This window comes from Monodelphis domestica, chromosome 4 (genome assembly GCF_027887165.1).
Source record: "Monodelphis domestica isolate mMonDom1 chromosome 4, mMonDom1.pri, whole genome shotgun sequence".
Classification (NCBI taxonomy): Eukaryota; Metazoa; Chordata; class Mammalia; order Didelphimorphia; family Didelphidae; genus Monodelphis; species Monodelphis domestica.
The window spans coordinates 116,876,180-116,896,887 of record NC_077230.1 but is presented as its reverse complement, the minus strand read 5'-3'; positions in this window follow the sequence as shown (position 1 = coordinate 116,896,887).

Sequence of the window (20,708 nt, the reverse complement as noted above, 5' to 3'; positions counted from 1 at the left end):
TAGTAGAGAAGTCGATTACATTCGATTGTACCACAGTGTATCAGTCTCTGTGTATAATATTCTCCTGGTTCTGCTCCTCTCACTCTGCATCACTTCCTGGAGGTCATTCCAGTTCACATGCAATTCCTCCAGTTCATCATTCCTTTTAGCACAATAGTATTCAATTACTAACAGATACCACCATTTGTTCAGCTATTCCCAATTGAAGGGCATCCCCTCATTTTCCAATTTTTTTTTTGCCACCACAAAGAGCACAGCTATGAATATTTTTGTACAAGTCTTTTTTCTGTATGATCTCTTTGGGGTATAAACTCAGAAGTGGTATGGCTGGATCAAAGGGCAGTCTGTCTATTCTCTTAATGGTTGTAATAATAATGGAAAAAAAGGGAAGTTATAGGAAGCAGGACATCTATGCAGGCTTTGTGGGTGTGAATGGAACCTCAGAAGGCAAGGAGTTATGGGAAAAGTCTTTATGAGAAGGACAAGTACCCAGTGGCTCCACAACCAAGGCTGTTTATGTAGAACATTGACAAAGATCGTGATTAGGACATTAAAAACAGTATTTGAATTGCCCTCCTCTCTATCTAAGGAATGCCTGCTTTTCTTAAAGGTTATACAATCTCATTTCAATCTTGTTTACTATTCCACTTGCTATTCCATTATCATATTATTTACAGTAGATCGGTAACTTTGTTCATACTGTGTGTGGCTGATTTCTAAATGACATTGTCAGGGTTATTATTGCTGCAGTTTGGAGGATGTCAGAAAGCTGTCAGACCCAGCAGAATCAAACCATTTGCAGCAAATAGGAAATGAAACCTGCTCATAAATGATTAAAGGCACTTCATAAGTGATACTTACTGAGGAAATGGAAATGTTGTCAAATCTCATCGTTATCCATCTTCAGCATTCACCATCAAGCAAAGGAGACACTTGCTACCTATAACTAGGATGCCTTCCTTGACACAGAGAAGAATGGGACAACTGTTCAAACTGAGCAGTGCTTGACTTGGATATAATCTTTTCATATAGCCTCAGGATGGTAGACTTTCCAAATATATACATTATTCATTTTACCTACAAATAGGTAAATAGACAAGGAAGTTGATTTACAAATAACAGGACTGTCAGAAGGGAAGTGTCACCAACCATTAAACCCTTATTTTCCTCCTAAGGGAAAAACAAAACAAAACGCCTTACTGTGGATTAGGGAAGTGAGGAGAATAGTAGGTATCTATTTAAGTAAGTTTTGATTTTAATAATCTCACTGGCAAATATGATTCTGTTCTGACAGCAATGATGCTCATTCAGGATGACAAGAATACCTATCACATAGTTCTTCACTCTGACCTATTGATATTTTTCCTTGAATTATTTAAGCTTCTTTTATGTTGCACTAAAAGAAACATGTCTACATTATAGCTAAAAATTAAGAATTCACTTTGAACAGAACAGAACAGAAGGGAAAAGGATAGTTTATTTCATGGAACTAATTGCACATACTTCTTCCCAGGTACAAATGTAATCTGTCATATGTGAGTGACATACATATGTAATATGTATATGTATAATAATAGAAATACACATATAGATATTGACCTATATGATCTAGTTATGACTGATTTTATTGCCATGTTCCTAAGTTAGTTGATTTTTGTAGTGAAAAGGAAGGCTTTTTATTCAGATAAAACTCTAATATATTAAAAGTACAGAAAATTTCCTTCCAAAGTAAACATTAATTTTGATGCCAGAGTAGTTAAGTAGAGACAGAAAAAAGAACCATGGTACTGTGTTTCTCCTTTTTGATCTGCATTGATGCCTGGGAACTGTATTGGAGGCTCAGTTACTAAGGTATTTAAGGTAAAGAGAAAAGCTGGAACAATAACTCTAAGAAATAAGGCCAAAGAGAGACAGAATTCTCACTTCTCCTCCCTACCCACTTCCTGTTTCCTTCTGTTGGTTTCAACAGTGATTCAGAGTTGGTAAATTGGCTGCAGCTTTTAACAGATTAATCTCACTCTATAATACTGAACACAGGGATTTATTTTTAAGGAAGAAGGGTAAAGGAGTAGGAATAGAAGAGAGGGAATTTTGGGTTCCCTAATCTATTATAAATTCAATATAAGTAAGTAAGGTTAAATAGTCTTTAAGGGATATTGTTAGTAACTTGAAAAGATCTTCAGAGCTCTGCCACAAGTGTTTCAAGGAGAAGCCAATAACAAGAAAGGTAGAGTAACTCTCTGATAGCTCCTTCCTCAGAGTCCAAGGAAGAAAAGAGTGAGTAAAAACAGTTTGTGCCAGCTTATTCAAAACTGCCTTCCTCTTGGCCACATTCTCCTTTTGAATCTTCCTGGATTACAGATCTTCAAGCTTCCATTCCTTGCACTTGCTTGCAAGTTTTTCACAGAACCCTGAGCCAGTGACATGAAACTGAGAGTACAATGTGAATATTAATTAAGCCTAGAAAATGAACCCAGTCCTTAAAAGCATGTGCATAGTACCCAGCTAGTGTAATTCCCTCATGGAATTTGGAGCCTGCATAAACATTAGGTAAGTATCTCTGATCTCCTTACTAAGAGACAACTAAGATCCTCTATTTTGATTGCACAGTAAGAACTGAGAGGCATTCCAAAAGCCCTAATCATCCAGTGATACTTTTCATTAGCTCATCGCCAAATGGCAGTATTCTTAGAGAAGAGAGATAGGGCTAGAAGGGAAAGTCCTTGGGCTCTCTCCATTGAGCCTTGCCAAGTGGTCCTTGGATTTGGCTCTCAATTCTCTACTTTGTGGGTTCCATAAACTCCTGAAAGTGATCCACAGGATTTTCATAAGTTGTGTTTATTCATGAAGTTTCAAACCACACAGCTCTGAAGCCCTGAGAAGCAAAGAGTAACCTCTTGCTTCCAGGACAGAAATAAATGAGAAAAGGGCTTATCTAGTACTTGTGGAACTATGCAATACAGAAACTGTACCAAGTCTGAGCCCACTTTCACCAGAAACCAAGGTGGTGGATGAAATAATGTGCCCCAAAGGGTTGGGGGAGGGACAAAAGGAATGTTTTTTCTCATGTCCTTGCTATATTTTGAAAATAAATATCCCTCTGTAAATGCTAATTGATGTTAGTTAAATGGAAGCATAATGCTAGGAACTGACACTTAAATGTGTGTTGGGGTTCTTAGGAGAGGTTCTTGAACCAATGATATTAGGAAAAAAGATTTCCCAAAATATCAGAGATGTGCTTAGGACCCTAAAAGGGAAATATACCTTTTCTTACTAAGGGAAGAGTGGTGCAATAGTATTTACTAAACTGATTAAACATCACTCTCCCTGGTGAGAATATTCATCCAAAAGCTATATTCTACAGTAATAGCTCATAATAAGAAAAATTTTATCTAATGCTTTCTATGTACCAGTCATTATGCTAAGCATTATATAGTTATAATCTCATGTGATTCTCACAACAACCTTGGGATATAGGGTTATTTATTTAATCATTTATTTATTTGTACATTTTACAGATGGGACAACTGAAGGGAACTGGGTTTAAATGACTTTCCCACATTCACATAGTTGATAAGTATCTGAGGCAGCATTTGAATTCATGTGTTCCTAAATAGAGGCCCAGGACTCTTTCTACTGCTCTACCTTATTATCAGGTGATCAGTTGAAATATATATAGAATATAAGATGTAATTTACTGTTTGTTTGTTTATTATTAAAATCAATATTTTATTCAGAAGAGTAAAACACTTCTTCAAGATGCTTCCCACTCATAAAGTTATTCAAAATTCCTCAAAAGATAAACTTGAGAGATATCCATTTTCATGACTTTTTTTTTACTAATTATTGTCACCCATGCCATAATACAAGAAATCCTGTGCTTATTGAAGTGTTAGCTACTGCTGTGAATGAGACAGCACAGAATTCATGTTTAAAGAAAATCCTCTATGGATGATGAGATTTTCTGGTGACATTTTTCTGGTTATTCAAAGCCCTACTATATTGTACTCTCCCTTTACCCAGTATTTATTCATAATGATTGAATAATTTTTTTCCCTAACCCTCTGTGTCTATGTGCATGAGTGGGTGTGGAGGGAGGAGTTGAGGAGGATGAAAAATGTAAACATTACATGAATATATAGTCTATGGTCTTTCTTCTCTCTATATTGATTTGATTTATGTGGATGCCTTTTCATTTTGTGTAATTTAGTCAGTCATTTATAATTCTTCTATTCCTTGTTGGATTAAGAATTTTCCCCTCAGAAATAGTTGTGAAACATATCTGATCTTGTTTTATTTTTTTACCTTTTTATATGAACTTTGATATTTAGGGAATATAAAGCCTACTGGTTATTATAATGAATAGTGGAAGAACTGAATTCAAATATTGCCCCCAAAACAAGTTATGAGACCCTAACCCAGTCACATAAGTCCCATCTGCTTGACTTTTCTTCTCAGGAAAAGAATTGGAATAGTAATAGCACTTGATTCTTGTGGGGGTTGGGGGGGTTGTGAAGATAAAATTATGTAAAATATTTTATAAACTTTCCATGCAAATGTTAACCATTTATTATAATATGTTTCCATATTTTCTCTTAATTATCTCATCAAGTCCCATGATTTAACTATTATTTCTATGTAAATCCCTTCAATTTATATTTTCATTAATAATCTCTATGTGGAGCTCTAGTCCCTCACCACCAACTCCTATATATAGTTGACATTTGATCTATATGTAAAACTGAATATGTTCAAGTATATAAAATGAATTTTATCATTTCTTCCCTGAGCCCATACCCAGAGAACTCCTCTTTAGGGAAAAAGAAAAAGAGATCGCTCCAGACTTCTCTATTCATGTTGAAGACAATTTCATCATACCTATAATTCAGACTCACAATTTTTAAAATTCTGTAACTTTCAATTTTATTCTTTCCCTTATCCACTCTTTATCTTATAATTAAACATCTAGACTCTTAACTTCAAAACATTTCTCTTATTATTTCATTTCCCTTTCTTCTTATTTTGAATATGGCAATATTATTCTAATTGTATTCTTTGACTTACCAAAATCAACTTCTTAAAATTCAGAACACATCTCTTACTTGTTCAAAAAATTTTATTGATATCCTATTGTTTTTAAAGTAAAATACGAACTACCCAGATTGGAATATGTTGTTCTTCAGAGACTAGCACAAGCCAACATTTCCAGAAAATTGTTTTCATTGTATTTTCTTCTCTGTGATAAACAAATTGGTTTATTTTAGGATTTTCAAATTTGACATTCCATCTCCTATATCTATTTCTTGGCATAGCTGATTTTTATGTGATAGATCTATTTACATCCTCTCTAGCTCCTAGAAACATTAGCTACCTTCATGATAGAAGTAAGGCATTTTTTTTATTTTTTAAACATTATTTTATTTGGTCATTTCCGAACATTATTCATTGGAAACAAAGATCATTTTCTTTTCCTCCTTCCGTCCCCCCCCACCTCTCCCATAGCCAACGTGCGATTCCACTGGATATCACATGTATTCTTGATTCGAACTCATTTCCATGTTGTTGGTATTTGCAGTAGAGTGTTCATTTAGAGTCTCTCCTCAGACATATCCCCTCAACCCCTGTAGTCAAGCAGTTGCTTTTCCTCTGTGATTTTACTCCCACAGTTTGTCCTCTGCTTGTGGATAGTGTTTTTCTTCTAGATCCCTGCAGATTATTTAGGGACGTTGCATTGCCACTAATGGAGAAGTCCATTATGTTCGATTGTACCACAGTGTATCAGTCCCTGTATACAATGTTTTCCTGGTTCTGCTCCTCTCACTCTGCATCACTTCCTGGAGGTTGTTCCAGTCTCCACGGAATTCCTCCACTTTATTATTCCTTTTAGCACAATAGTATTCCATCACCAACATATACCACAATTTGTTCAGCCATTCCCCAATTGAAGGGCATCCCCTAATTTTCCAAGTTTTGGCCACCACAAAGAGTGCATCTATGAATATTCTAGTACAAGTCTTTTTCCTTATTATCTCTTTGGGGTACAAACCCAGCAGTGCTATGGCTGGATCAAAGGGCAGACAGTTTTTTATCACCCTTTGGGCATAGTTCCAAATTGCCCTCCAGAATGGCTGGATCAGTTCACAACTCCACCAGCAATGAATTAAAGTCCCTACTTTGCCACATCCCCTCCAGCATTCATTACTTTCCTTTGGTGTCATGTTAGCCAATCGGCTAGATGTGAGGTGTTACCTCAGAGTTGTTTTGATTTGCATCTCTCTGATTAGAAGAGATTTAGAACACTTTTTCATGTGCTTATTAATAGTTTTGATTTCTTTATCTGAAAACTGCCTGTTCATGACCCTTGCCCATTTATCAATTGGAAAATGGCTTGATTTTTTGTATGATTGATTTAGCTCTTTGTAAATTTGAGTAATTAAACCTTTGTCAGAGGTTTTTATGAAGATTGTTTCCCAATTTGTTGCTTCCCTTCTGATTTTAGTTACATTGGTTTTGTTTGTACAAAAACTTTTTAATTTGATGTAGTCAAAATTATTTATTTTGCATTTTGTGACTCTTTCTAAGTCTTGCTTGGTTTTAAAGCCTCTCCCTTCCCAAAGGTCTGACATGTATACTATTCTGTGTTTGCCTAATTTACTTATAGTTTCCTTCTTTATGGTCAAGTCATTCACCCATTTTGAATTTATCTCGGTGTAGGGTGTGAGGTGTTGATCCAAACCTAATCTCTCCCACATTGTCTTCCAATTTTCACAGCTGTTTTTTATGAAATAGTGGATTTTTGTCCCCAAAGCTGGGATCTTTGGGTTTATCATATACTGTCTTGCTGAGGTCACATGCCCCAAGTCTATTCCACTGATCCTCCTTTCTGTCTCTTAGCCAGTACCAAATTGTTTTGATGACCGCTGTTTTATAATATAGTTTGAGATCTGGGACTGCAAGGCCCCCTTCCGTTGTATTTTTTTTTTCATTATTTTCCTAGATATCCTTGATCCTTTGTTCTTCCAAATGAACTTTGTTATGTTTTTTTTTTCTAAATCAGTAAAAAAAAATTTTTTGAAGTTCAATGGGTATGGCACTAAATAGATGTTTATTTTTTAAACATTTACCTTCTATCTTAGAATCAATACTTTACAAAGGACTTGGGGGTCAGAGTCAAGATGGCAGCTTAGATACAGTAACAGTTCAGACCTTGGAAACCCTTGCTCACCAGTCAAAAACACAATGTTTCAAGGGGACTAAAACCAAATCAAATAACAGGATAGAGTTATGGAACCCTCTTCCTCAAACCAACTTAAAAGTTATACCCCCCACCCCCAAAAAATCCAGAACTCTAGAACATGTGGGTCAAGAGGAAGATTCCAGGACCCTTCTTAGAATCTCTAGGTGGGCAAAGAAGCTAGTCCAGAGGCAGTACCTTGCCAACAAAGCTGTGGGAGACTCAGGGTGTAGAACACAGGATGCATAGAGGCAGCTGGAGGAGAAGTGCAGAGCATGCAACCCTGTCACAGCCAAGACACTCCATCTTGCCCCCAACCTCTTTCTAGAGGTTTTGGCTTCAGGGCACATCTATCTTTGCAAATTAACTCCTCCCCCTGGCTTAATCTCATCAATAGGGAAGATAAGAAGCCTCAGAGGGCAGGGAAGCTCAATCTCCAACACCCCTCCCCCCCAGACTTATCTGAGATCTTTGCTGGCTACTTCCCAAGGGCAAAAGTTACAACAAACTACAAACAACAACCTTGACAACAGGGCAGGAAGCACAGCTCCTTTTCAGTTTCTACTGTCAGCTGGGGATGATCTGACTAATCTGATCAAACAGGAGAACAGAGAAGAAGCTCTGTAAAGACAGAACATCCCAAACATACAGATCCAGCACATAATGAGAGGAGCAAGACTATAGGCAAGTATGGGGTGGGGGAAAGGAAGAAATTTGAGTAAACAACAGAAGAAGAAAAAAAGAAATTACAACTGACAGCTTCTATACAGGCAATGAACAAATAAGAAATGAAACAGAGGGAACACTAAGAAAAAAAAAAACAAAGAAACTCCAGTAAATTGAACACAGGCTTTGGAAGAACTCAAAATACAATTCAAAAAACAATTATGAGAGGCTGAAGACAATAGGGAAAAGAACTCAAAAAGTAAAATAAATCATCTTGTAACAGAAAATAGTGTCTGAAAACCCAAATTAATCAGCTTGAAAATGAGGCAAAGAAAACAAAAGATCAGAAGAAGAAGGATAACCAAAGAGCAAGGGATTGTAAAGATTAAAATTTAGGGGAGAGGGGGAGACTGAGGCAGGTAGAAATTAGTTTCTCTCTGCAAGGAATATATATTTTTTAGTGGTTTATTAAAGGTTAAAGATTAAGAATATACAAGTAAGAAACATGTGCCTAGGCCAGAGGCCTAGACAAAATAACCTCACATCATGGAAGAGACGCCTCTGCTCCAAAAACGGAAGTCCAAAAGCGCCCAAGCCCTTCAAAAGCCTTTGCTTAAATATCTTCTCGATCTCGGCCCAGGTGAGATTACAAGGCATTCTGGGGAAGTGGAGCAAAGGCTCATGGGGATTGTAGTCCTGTATTCGAGTCTATTTTTTACAGGATGAAATTCAGTTTTAAAAACTAGAATCCAACAACTATAAGCAAATGACTTCATAAGGCAGGAAGAAACTATAAAATAAAATCAAAAGAATGAAAGAATTGAGGAAAATATGAAACATCCCATTCACAAAACAGAAGATTTAAAAAACAGGATCAGGAGAGACAACTTAAGAATCATTGGTGTACCAGAAGATAATGACAAAAGAAAAAGTCTGGATATAATACTATAGGAAATTATTCAAGAAACCTGCACCAAAATTCTAGAGCAAGAGGGAAAAGTGGAGATTGAAAGAATCCACAGATCACCTCCTGCACTTAATCCCCAACTGACAACACTCAGAAATATTTTAGCCAACTTCAAGAACTACCAGACTGAGGAAAAATATTACCAGCTGCTAAGAAAAAGTCATTCAGATACCATGAAACTACAATTAGGATAACACAGAATCTGGCTGCATCTACATTGAAGGACTGAAAAACTTGGAATATGATATTCCAGAAAGTAAGGGAAATAGGTCTACAACCTAGAATTAACTACCCAGAAAAGCTGACTATATTCTAGCAGGGGGAAGTATGGTCATTTAATAAAATAGAAGACTTCCAAGCATTTGTAAAGAAAAGACCTTAACTGAACCGAAAATTTGATGCCCAAACACAGAACTCAAGAGAATCATCAAAAGGTAATTAAGAAAGGGGGAAAAACAAACAAACAAACAAACAAAAAACCCTTTTTTAAAAGAAACCCAATAAGTTAAAATGATATGTATACCTACAAGAAAAGAGAAAATTGATACATCTTAAAAATTGTTATCACCGAAGTAGCTAAAAGAATTATACTGTACAGGATGAAATGCCAAGACATAAATATGCATATATATATATATATATATATATATATATATATATATATATATATATATATATATATATATATATATATATATATAGGGGTGAAAAGATTAATTCTAAGAGAAATGGGAAAAGAAAGAAAATGGTGTAAATTTATATGTCATAAAGAGGTTCATGGGGGGAGTGGGGAAGAACATCAATACACTAGAAGGTTAAAGAGGTTGGAGACAGGAAATACTAATTTCTTACTTGCATTGAAATTGACTGAAAGAGGAAAAAACAGTCCAATCCATTGGGGCAGAGAATTGATTTGTACCCTGTAGAGAAGTAGAAGCGTAATAAATGGACTGAGGGGGAGGGAAGCAATACAAGTAAATGAGAGTGTGGGGGTGGTTTAAAAAGACCATGAAGAAAATAAGAGGGGAATAAGAAGGTAGGGGCTTAGAAAGGGAAGTAAAATAGGGGGTGGGAATTATAGGGACTGATTAAAATCCAAACACTGATGTAGAAGGAAATAATGAAAGAAGAAAGGGCAGGACTGAGTGGAAATAAAAATCTTGGGAAATACAAAGATGGTAATCATAACTCTGAATGTAAATTGTGTGAAATCACCCATAAAATGGAAGCTAATAGCAAAGTGGATTAGAAACCAAAACCCTACCATATGTTGTCTACAAGAAACACACGAGGAAGGTAGACATCCAGAGAAAAGGTAAGAGGATGGAGCAAAATCTAGTGGACATCTCCTGAGAAAAAGAAGGCGGAGTCACAATCATGATATCTTACAAAGCCAAAATAAAAATAAATCTATTAAAAGAGATAGGGAAGGAAATTACATCCTGAAAAAAGGCAGTATGGACAATGAGGAAATATCAGTAGTCAACATGTATGCACCAAATGGCATAGCATTCAAATTTCTAAAGGATAAACTAGTGGAGTTCAAGGATGAAATAGATTGTAAAACTATAATAGTGAGAAACCTGAACCTTCCTCTATCAGAACTAGATGAATCAAACCAAAAAATAAATAAGAAATATAAGAGAAGTTAATGAAATCTTGAAAAAATTAGAGTTAGTAGACATGTGGAGAAAAATAAATAGGGACAAAAAGGAATACATCTTCTTTTCAGCAGCACATGGTACATTCACAAAAATTGACCATGCAGTAGGGCATAAAAAACATTGCAAACAAGTGCAAAAGAGCAGTAATAATAAATGCAATCTTTTCAGATCACAATGCAATAAAATAATAATTAATAAGGGTACATGGAGAGGCAAATCAAAAATTAATTGGAAATTAAATGATATGATTTTCCAAAATTAGTTAAAGAATAAATCATAGAAACAATAATTTCATTGAAGAAATGACAATGATGAGACATCCTTTCAAAATCTATGGGATGCCTTCAAAACAGTAGTTAGGGGGATATTTATATTTCTGAGTTAATATATTAACAAATTTGGGAGGACAGAGGTCTATGAATTGGGTTGTGGCAAAACTGGGACATTAATGCAATGCTGGTGGAGTTGTGAATTGATCTAACCATTTTGGAGGGCAATATGGATGCCCATATACCCAAAGGATGCTAAAATATTGTCTGCCATACTTGTGCTGGGTTTGTATCCCCAAAGGGATAATAAGGAAAAAGACTTGTACAAGAATATTCAGAGCTGTGCTCTTTGTGGTAGCAAAAAATTGGAAAATTAAGGGATGCCCTTCAACTAGGGAATGGCTGAACAAATTGTGGTATATGCTGGTGATGGAATACTATTGTGCTCAAAGGAATAATAACGTGGAAGAATTCCATGGGAACTGGAATGTCCTCTAGGAATTTATGCATTGTCAGAGGAGCAGAACCAGGAGAACATTATACACAGAGACTGATACACTGTGGTACAATCGAATGTAATGGACTTCTCCATTAGTGGCAATTCAGTGATCCAGAACAACTCAGAGGGATTTATGAGAAAGAACAGTATTCACATTCAGAGGAAAAACTGTGGGAGTAGAAGCACTGAAGAAAAACAACTGCTTGATTACATGGGTCGATGAGGATATAATTGGAGATGTAGACTCTAAATGCTCACCTTAGTGCAAATATCAACAAAATGGAAATAGGTTTTGATCAAGTACACATGGACAACTCAGTGGAATTGCATGTCAGCTATGGGAAGGGATAGGCAGTGTGGATGGAAAGAATACGAATCTTGTCACCAACGAAAAATTTTCTAAATTGATTAACTAATTAAAAAAAAAAAGAATCAATACCTTACTTTGGTTCTAAGGCAGAAGGGTTTAAGGACTGGAGAAATCGGAAACCTTTTGGAGCCTGAGTGCCCAAACAACAACCCTCATACTGCATGTAAGCCTTACCCCAGACAGGGGAGGGAGGAAGCCCTTCCTTTGGGCTACAGGGCAGAGGGACTGGTGATGGGAGGAATGTCCTCAGAAGTCTCAGAGTGGAGTAATGAAGCAGCCCCCTCCAGCATGTGCACCATAGGTTTGCCAAGATGGGTAGGCAATGGTGGTTAAGTGACTTGCCCACCATTATGTGGCTAGGAAGTGTCTGCGGCCAGATGTGAACTCAGTAACTCTCATTTCTAGACCTGGCTCTCAATCCACTGAGCCATCTAGCTGCCCCTAGCATTGTCTCTTAATGGAAGTCTTTCCTAGACCACCTAATTTTAGTTCCCTTCCTCCCTCAAATTCTATTCTATTTACTTATCTATCTATTTGAGCAATAATTTCTCCTAGATCAAGTGCTCTTAACACTGAGCCCATTAAAAGTCTAATAAAATCTATGAAATCTTAGAATATATTTTTAAATGTGTAAAATAATATCAAAGTGCAGTTACAAAAACAAATTACAACAAAACCAATAAACAAATTGATAGATCCTAACTTAGAACCCACTAACATAAACTCTTATAGGGGATGAAATATCTTTTTTTTTTTTTAAGTTTTGGATCTGAGTTCTGGAACAGTGTTCTGCCTTTTTAAAAAGCATTTAAAATGTGTATTAAATTGATATTTTCAGACTTTTTCATTCTAACTGTTTTTTGTTCAAAATGGATTTAATTTTATATAGTATTAATCTGTTTGAAGATGATGAATATTCAGGCCCCAATTCTCTTTTTCCTGAGTAAATTTTTTGGTCAGTTTTGTTAATGTCATATATATAGACATGAAGATGAGAGAAGGTATTTTGTTTTCCCTAGTCACAAACAAATAAAACACACAAATTGCCTGAAACTCTAAGCTCTAGACCAAATAGATCATGTAAGGTTTTGTCTTTTAAGAAATAAAGATGTGAATATAGAAACAAACAAACAAACAAAAAACCTCACTGTTACACATATCACAAACACATACACACACACACAATTCTGTGGAATTAAGGGGCTATCAAAAATGGAAGTACCATAATAGAAAATGAAAGCTAGATAACAAAGTAAACATCATTTTTAGTTCCTTTAAATCTTCTCAACATAAAAGTATAGAATTAAAAATAAAATAAAACACATTTTTAACAGTTGAATAGTTTGTTCTCATCAGTGTGGTTGGATTAACTTTGAGCAAATGGCCAGGTGCCTGACCCTGTCTTCTTAACAAGTTAGTAAAATTCAGTGCTTAGTCAGTATTTATAACTTTTGGCAAAATAATTTGCAAATGTAATCACATGACTATTTTTTCTGTACTTTGAGAAATCATAGGGAATTAAAAGTAAGTCAGAAAATAGACAAGTAGTGCAATATTAAAAAGAAGGGGAGAAATAATTATAGAAGAGAGAGATGGATACAGGAAGCATTAATCCCTAGTAATTTTTTAGAATGTATTAATGAATAAATATTTTACCAAAACTCAGTAAAAGAAATAGTGATAGTTCCCAGTCAAAGGCCAGAACTTTCTCTTTGACTGCCTGATTTTGAGAAGTTTGACTACTTTCTAGATTTGAATCTTGGGCAGTTTGTAACATCTCTTTGTGAATCTTTATATTTAAATAAAAAGTTTGAAATGATTTCTGAGACATTCTATCTCTAATTATCTGTGACATATGGTTCTAGGAAACTAGTTAAATGTATTATTTTGAAAAAACTACTAAACTACTAGATGGGGAATCAGAGACATTATATATCTGTTTTTATCAAGACAATTGATATAATTTAATGATACACTTAGTACAAGTTAGAAAATATAAACATCATTATACCTGATTTATCAAAAATAGTCACAAAGTCTTGATTGATATAAAATTCTGGGAATGCCACCAATGAATTGCTTAGACAGTATTTTCCACATTTGGATCTTTTCTGTTTAATATTCTTTATCAGTGCCTTTGGTAAAAAACATTTCTTTTGTAATTGTATATAATAAAACACAAAGGAATAATACATTGGATTGTAGTCAAAATTTTATAACATGCATACAATATGATGTTATAAGATTGGACCCATTTGTCTCGAGATCAGCATAACAGTCTCCCCTTAAGGAAGTATTATGATTAAAATTATCTTGAGAAACTGATTTGGGGGTAAGAATATTAAGTTATTGGTCATCTCAAGTTTATTGATTAGGCCATCATCATAACCAATAAAGTGATATAGCTTTCCAAGTCTCCCTTGCTACTAAAGAATACCCTGAGTTGAGTCAGGCTGCCTGATAAATAGGTTTTTAGGCGCTAATTATTCATCCCTTCCCTTGATCATCCTAAGACATCTTTAATTGTTGAAAGCTAGTTAAGAGGTGGTCCATCAGACCTTTGGCCCTTCTCAAAACCAAACAAGTGTAGTTTTGCACATTCACCAAAACAAACCAAAAACCCAACCCTTCTCCACTTGCAAAAAAAGAAGATATTCTTTAGGACTTCCAAGGATAAAAGAAATTCAAAAAAATCAACACATTAGATAACCCACATCCCAAACATAGAGGTAAACAATAATTTTCTCCCATATGTAAAAATTCAGTATGCTAAAAATAAATTCTCACCAGGAGGTACTAGCTTATAGAATCTATTCAAGGAAATCATTGATTTAAGGTTAGGTCTAGTAGTCTTGAGGTCAGTACAATGGTCTCCCCTTAAGGGAGACTCTAAACTTATAGGATATACTCTTGGAAATTACTAGCAATCATATTTTTCTAAGATTTGCACAGCAGTGTGCCCAAAATAATATTTTGTTAACCTACTGTTTTTCTTCCTGATTTGCAAATTCTACCAATCCTCTGTCCTGATATGCAAATCAGGAAATCCCACAGGGGGCCACCCAAAATCAGAATATAAGAAAATCATCTTACAAAGACATTTTGAAGCTCAGGGAAGATGATGGCAAAAGTCCAATAACTCAACTGATCTCTACCAAATTACCTTCCAAACAACTAATATTATATCTTGAAATGAATTCTGGTGCATCATAATCCACAAAAAAAAGATAGGCTGAATCAACTTTTCAGTCTAAAACAACTTAGAAAGCTGACACAAAAGATTGTTTGCACTCGGTGAAAATGGAATACAAGGCAAAATGTCGAGGCAAGCTCCACCAAAGCAACAGGCTTTGGGTATGACTGAATTACAGTAAAACTTTATTTCTTGTGCTCTCTACCAATGATGGTAAGAGTAGGAGTGGTTAGACAGTTTCTCTGTTGGAGATTAATGAGGTCTTTTTATTACCTTTGAATATATGACTCTTGTCACATTGCCCAAATGTAGACTCAGGTAGCAGTCATGGGTCAGAGTCTCAAAGTGATAAAGAGGACTAATACACCAATGCTTATAGCCACACACATATGCTTCTACCTTGGAAGAGGGGACCTTGGTCACAAGGCAGAAATGAGTGTTTGTGGTGGTTCACAGACCAGAGCACAGTCTGGGAGAGGACTAAATAAACCTCTCCATAGATCATGCTACCTTTAAAGAACTGAAAAATTATAGATCCCCAGAGCTAGCTATGAAAAAGTCTGGAATATGAGGAAATGACAAAAAAAAAAAACCAACACTGAAAGTTATTTTGGTAACAGGGAAGACAAAAACACAAACTCAGAAGAAGATAGCAAAATCAATACTCTTGCATTGAAAGCCTCTCTCTCTCTCTCTCTCTCTCTCTCTCTATATATATATATATATATATATATATATATATATATATATATATATATATATATATGAATTGCTGTCAAGCCAAAGGAGAAATAATGAAGGAGCTCAAAAAGTATATTACAAATCAAATAAGAGAGGTAGAAGAAAATTGAGGGGAGGGTAGAGTGATACAGGAAAGTAATGAAAAAAGAGTCAAGACCTCAGCAAAAGAGGCACAAAAATACTTAAGGAAACAATTTCTTTTAAAAAAAACATAGTCCAGTTGGTAAGAGAGGCACAAAAATCCATGGAAGAGAAAAACTTCTTAAAAAGCAGAGATGGCCAAATGGAAACAATGGTATACAAAAATTCACTGATGAGAAGATGTTCTTAAAGGCAGAACTGGCCATTTGGAAAGAGATGCAAAAATTCACTCAGGAAAATAATGCATTAAAAATTAGAATTGGGCGAGTGGAAGCAAATGACTCTGAGATACTAAGAAACAAATAAAGTCAAAAGATTAAAAAAATGTGAAATATCTAATTGAAAAATAATTGATGTTGAAAAGAAATACAAAAGTTATAACCTAAGACTCACTGGACTAATTGAAAATAATGATTAAAAAAATAACTTAGATATTAGCTTTTAAGAAATTATCAAGGAAACCTAAACTCATATTTTAGAACTAGAGGGTAAATGTGAATTGGAAAGAATCAACTTATTACCTCTTGAATGAGATCCCAAAGAATTAACAATGGAATATTATGGTCAAATTCTAGAACTTTCTGATCAAGGAGAAATATTGAAAGGAGGCAAAAAAGAAGAAATTCTATAAATATCTTCGAGCTACAGTCAGAATGAAGCAAGATTTAGCAGTTTCTTCATTAAAGCACCAGAGAGCCTGGAATATGATATTCCAGAAAGCAAAGGAGCTATGACTTCAACCAAGAATCACTTATCCAATAAAGCTAAGCATAATCCTTCAAGAGAAAAATAAGTATTCAATGGAAGATAACATATTCTATTTTAGGTTGAACAGCTGAGTGATATATCAGATCCCTTTCTCTCTCCTTCCTTTTCTTCCCCATTTCTTGAAGTAAAATTTTGCATTGAACTGATTCTCATGTTAATAACATGTTTATTCTCAGCTTTCTTGATTTTCTGGCTAGTTCATGAGCTTTTTCTTAGACAAAGCATACACCAAGACCAAGACTTAGCTTGTTGAAAGATGTGCCTACATTGGGGAAACATAGCAGTATGAGTCCAATTGTAAAAAAGCAAGGGTCAAAAAGGAAATCCTACCTATTTGGAGGAAGCATTTCTCATGCCAGAAGATGGTCACAAAATTTATGTGTACCCTCACATACTTATGTGTATATGTATGTGTTGTAAATATACACATCTATAGACATATATACATGCCTACATATACACACATATCAACAGGTTGAAATTATGGACCTAAATAAATAAGATGAAATGTAATAAGTAAAAATATAAAGTTAATTTCTTTTCAATTTGACAAGCATTCTTTAGATTCTTACTAGATGCCAGACACTGAACTGAGCTAGGTGCCAGGGATATAAAGAAAGAGATAAAAATTCCTGTGTTTAAGGAGCTTAAATTCTCTTGGATGAATACTATTGAGTCAATTAAACTACTAATGAATGAATACTATTAAAAGGTTAATATACAATTATACAATTGCAAAGTTACAAGATTAGGAGGATAATGGGACTTATGACTTTATGGAAGTTTGATTTGAAAAATAGAAAACAATTTTAGTTAATGACAAACTCTTTTTTTTTTTAAACCCTTATCTTCCGTCTTGGAGTCAATACTATGTATTGGCTCCAAGGAAGAAGAGTGGTAAGGGCTAGGCAATGGGGGTCAAGTGACTTGCCCAGGGTCACACAGCTGAGAAGTGTCTGAGGCCAGATTTGAATGTAGGACCTCCCGTCTCTAGGAATGGCTCTCAATCCACTGAGCTACCCAGCTGCCCCCATGACAAACTCTTTTTTCACCAATAGTATAATAGGTCTAGCCATAATTTTTAACAACTTTAGACTATATTAATTGATTTTCATGTATATATTAAAGAGGATAATAATCTTACTTTGTTTTGTGCAAGTCAATCCATTTAAATAAATACTTTGTTATTTCTGGGTATCACGCTTAAAGAAGCCTATTGACAAACTGGAATGCAAGAGAAGAGTGACCTTTCACTAATAAGAAAAATCTGGAAACCATATAATGGGAAAAACAAGAGGGAGAATTTATCACAAAGAAAAGAAGATAGAGATTTAGGATGTTAAGATTATAGATAAATATAAATCTGAATCATTGTACGTGTATTCAAATTTTAAGAGGTCTTTTATAGAAGAGTTGAATGTTTTAAAGATGGCTTTGAATTCAGGGATATATCTAGTACATAAAAGTTTTTGGGAGAGAGATTGTCCCAACATAAATAAGAATTTTTTAGTAATTATATCTGTCCAAAATTTAATAAGATACTTTATAAGCCCCTGTCACTGGATCTCTTTAAAGACAATTTGGATCACCTCACCTAGAGAAATATTATAGAAAAGTTGCCTCATTTGGGTGAAATATAAAGTTCCCTTCATGGCTATTAAATTTCCTTCTAACTCTAAGATTCTCTGTTTCTTACATAATCACTTTCAGATAACAAGTGTTGAGCCATTAATTAAAAGATAACTTCACTTAACTTTTGATGGATTCTTACCAAGCTTTCCAAAATGAGTAAAATGTCTTTGAGGAATATGCCTTAACCACTTTGGTATCTTTCAGTGAATCAGCCATAATGTTTTGGGTCACAGGAGACTTTCAGTACATTTTAAAATAATTTATTTTTCTCTATTAAAATGATACTCAATGCCAAGTCCTTAACTATGTCCACAGCCTCAACTTTAATTCTCAGAGTAGGAACTGAATTAATTTAAATAAAGTGACCCTTTCTATTTGACATCTTCTCCAGGGAGCTGAGACTATGTCACTGGGATCTGAAGGATATGGTCAGGTGTGAGAATGAACACATCACTGACTGGAGGGTACCAATCCTTTCCATTGCTTTACAAGTCATCTTTCCTCAAATAATCTGACATTAGGTAAGAAAAGGGCAAAACTGGAGAGAGAACTGCACAGCAGTAGAAAAAAAAAATGTCCTGTTCCCAGTAGCTTTCTCTTTCTTCCCCCTAAGTACCAGTGTAGTATAAGCTGGAGGAAAAGGAGCAGTGTACTCTTTTTCTCACCAATTTGTCACATTCCATTTGGGAAACTAAGTTGGCAGTTCGTAATTGTAGGGTGCTTTAGGCTGATGCAGATGGAAGATGCCAGTTCGAGACCTTTGCAGCTTTCCCAAAGGGAATACTTTAGGTGAATGATTGCTAACCTTTTAGAGATCAAGTGCCCAAACAACAACTCTCAGACCATGTGAGCACCCCGCCTTACTCCAGACAGGGAGGGAGGAAGCACTGCCATTGGGCTGCTGGGCAAAGGGGTAGGTCATGTGAGAAATGTCCTCCGCACTGTGGAAAGGGAGAATGGAGCAGCCCCTGCAGGCACATATGCCATAGGTTTGTCAACATGGCTTTAGGCTGTACCCTGAAAGATATAGAAGATACAAGGATCTGGCATGATCTGGGATCTTCTCATCTGAGAAGTCTGGCTATAAGGCACCAACAGGAAGAGGTAGACTCCCTTTTAAGTCCTTTCAAACAGATGGAAGACACTTAGCCTGGCCCCTTTAAGCCTACCTCAGGGACACACTTTGCCCAGCAGGAAATGAAAATCTCAAGCTTTTTTATTGTCAAAGAAGTTGTATTATAGCTCTTCATTGAGTACAACTCATGAAAGAAGTTGAAAATATGGTATAAGTAAAACAGATGATATGGTTAATTCAAGAGTCTTATCTGTCAGCGACATGGAGGAGATGGAGAAGGAGGGATTTCTTGAGGACCTGAATGGTCAATCCTGAAGGAGTCACATTGACTGGTCTTGGTGAACTGCCAGATGGATCTCTAGAAAGTCTCTCCATATTAATCAGATGGGTCAGATTCATAGAACCAGGGAAAAAAAACCCTCAAAATTTCTTTTTTGTATGGTTATGGTTTGAATAAACTTAGGATAGCAATTTTTTTGTTGTTCAAATTGCTTCTAAAGAAAGGAGGGCACCATGGGGGCAAAATTATGAAGTAGAAGGACTGGTTTTCTCTATTATTTTTTCCTATCTTTGTTCTTAAGGAACCTGAGTTCAAATTCCACTTATATTAGTTATTATCTTTGTGACTTTGGATAAATTCCCTTATTTCTCTAGGCATCAATTTGGTTGTCTATTAAAATGAAATGATTGGGCCTTATATCTCAAAGGTACTTTTCAGTTCTAAATCAATTACTACCTTACATCTCACCTGAACTATTTCAATAATCTCCTCATTGACCTCCCAATATCTAATTTTTCACTTTTGTCATCTGTGTTTCACAGTTTTCAAATAGATATTCTAAAATAATAGGTCTGATTATATTTCTACTTTACATAAGAAGCTTCTATAGTTCTCCATTACCATTAGGAAAAAAATACGAATGTCTCTGTTTGGTATTAAAATATCTTCACAATCTATCTCCAGCCTCTCCTTCCAAGATGATTATATGTTATTCTCCCCCAAAACTCTCTATACCTAGGCCAAATGAGTGTGCTTGCTTTTTCCCATAATTAATATTCTATCTTTCAAATGTGTATCTTTTCAGTAATGCTTAGATCACTATCCCTACTAATTTTTGATTATTAGAGTCCTTAGCTTTACTTCAAAGAAAACTTTAAGTGCCACTTCCTTCAAGATGTCTGCTAATTTCCTCCTTCACTTTAGTTAATCCCATCACTAAGTCATGGTGTATTTTTTATGTGTTCCAAATTTACTTATGTATCAATATACTGGATCTTCTATTTCAAACTCTCTAATAGATTATAAATTCTCTGAGGACAAAAATGTCTCCTTTTAAAAATTTATCTCCAGGACCCAATAAAATCACTAATGTGTGTGTGTGTGTGTGTGTGTGTGTGTGTGTGTGTGTGTGTGTGTGTGTGTATGATGCTCAACCAATTCTTCTTGAAGAATTAAGATCCTATGATCTTATATGAATGTTTTATTTTC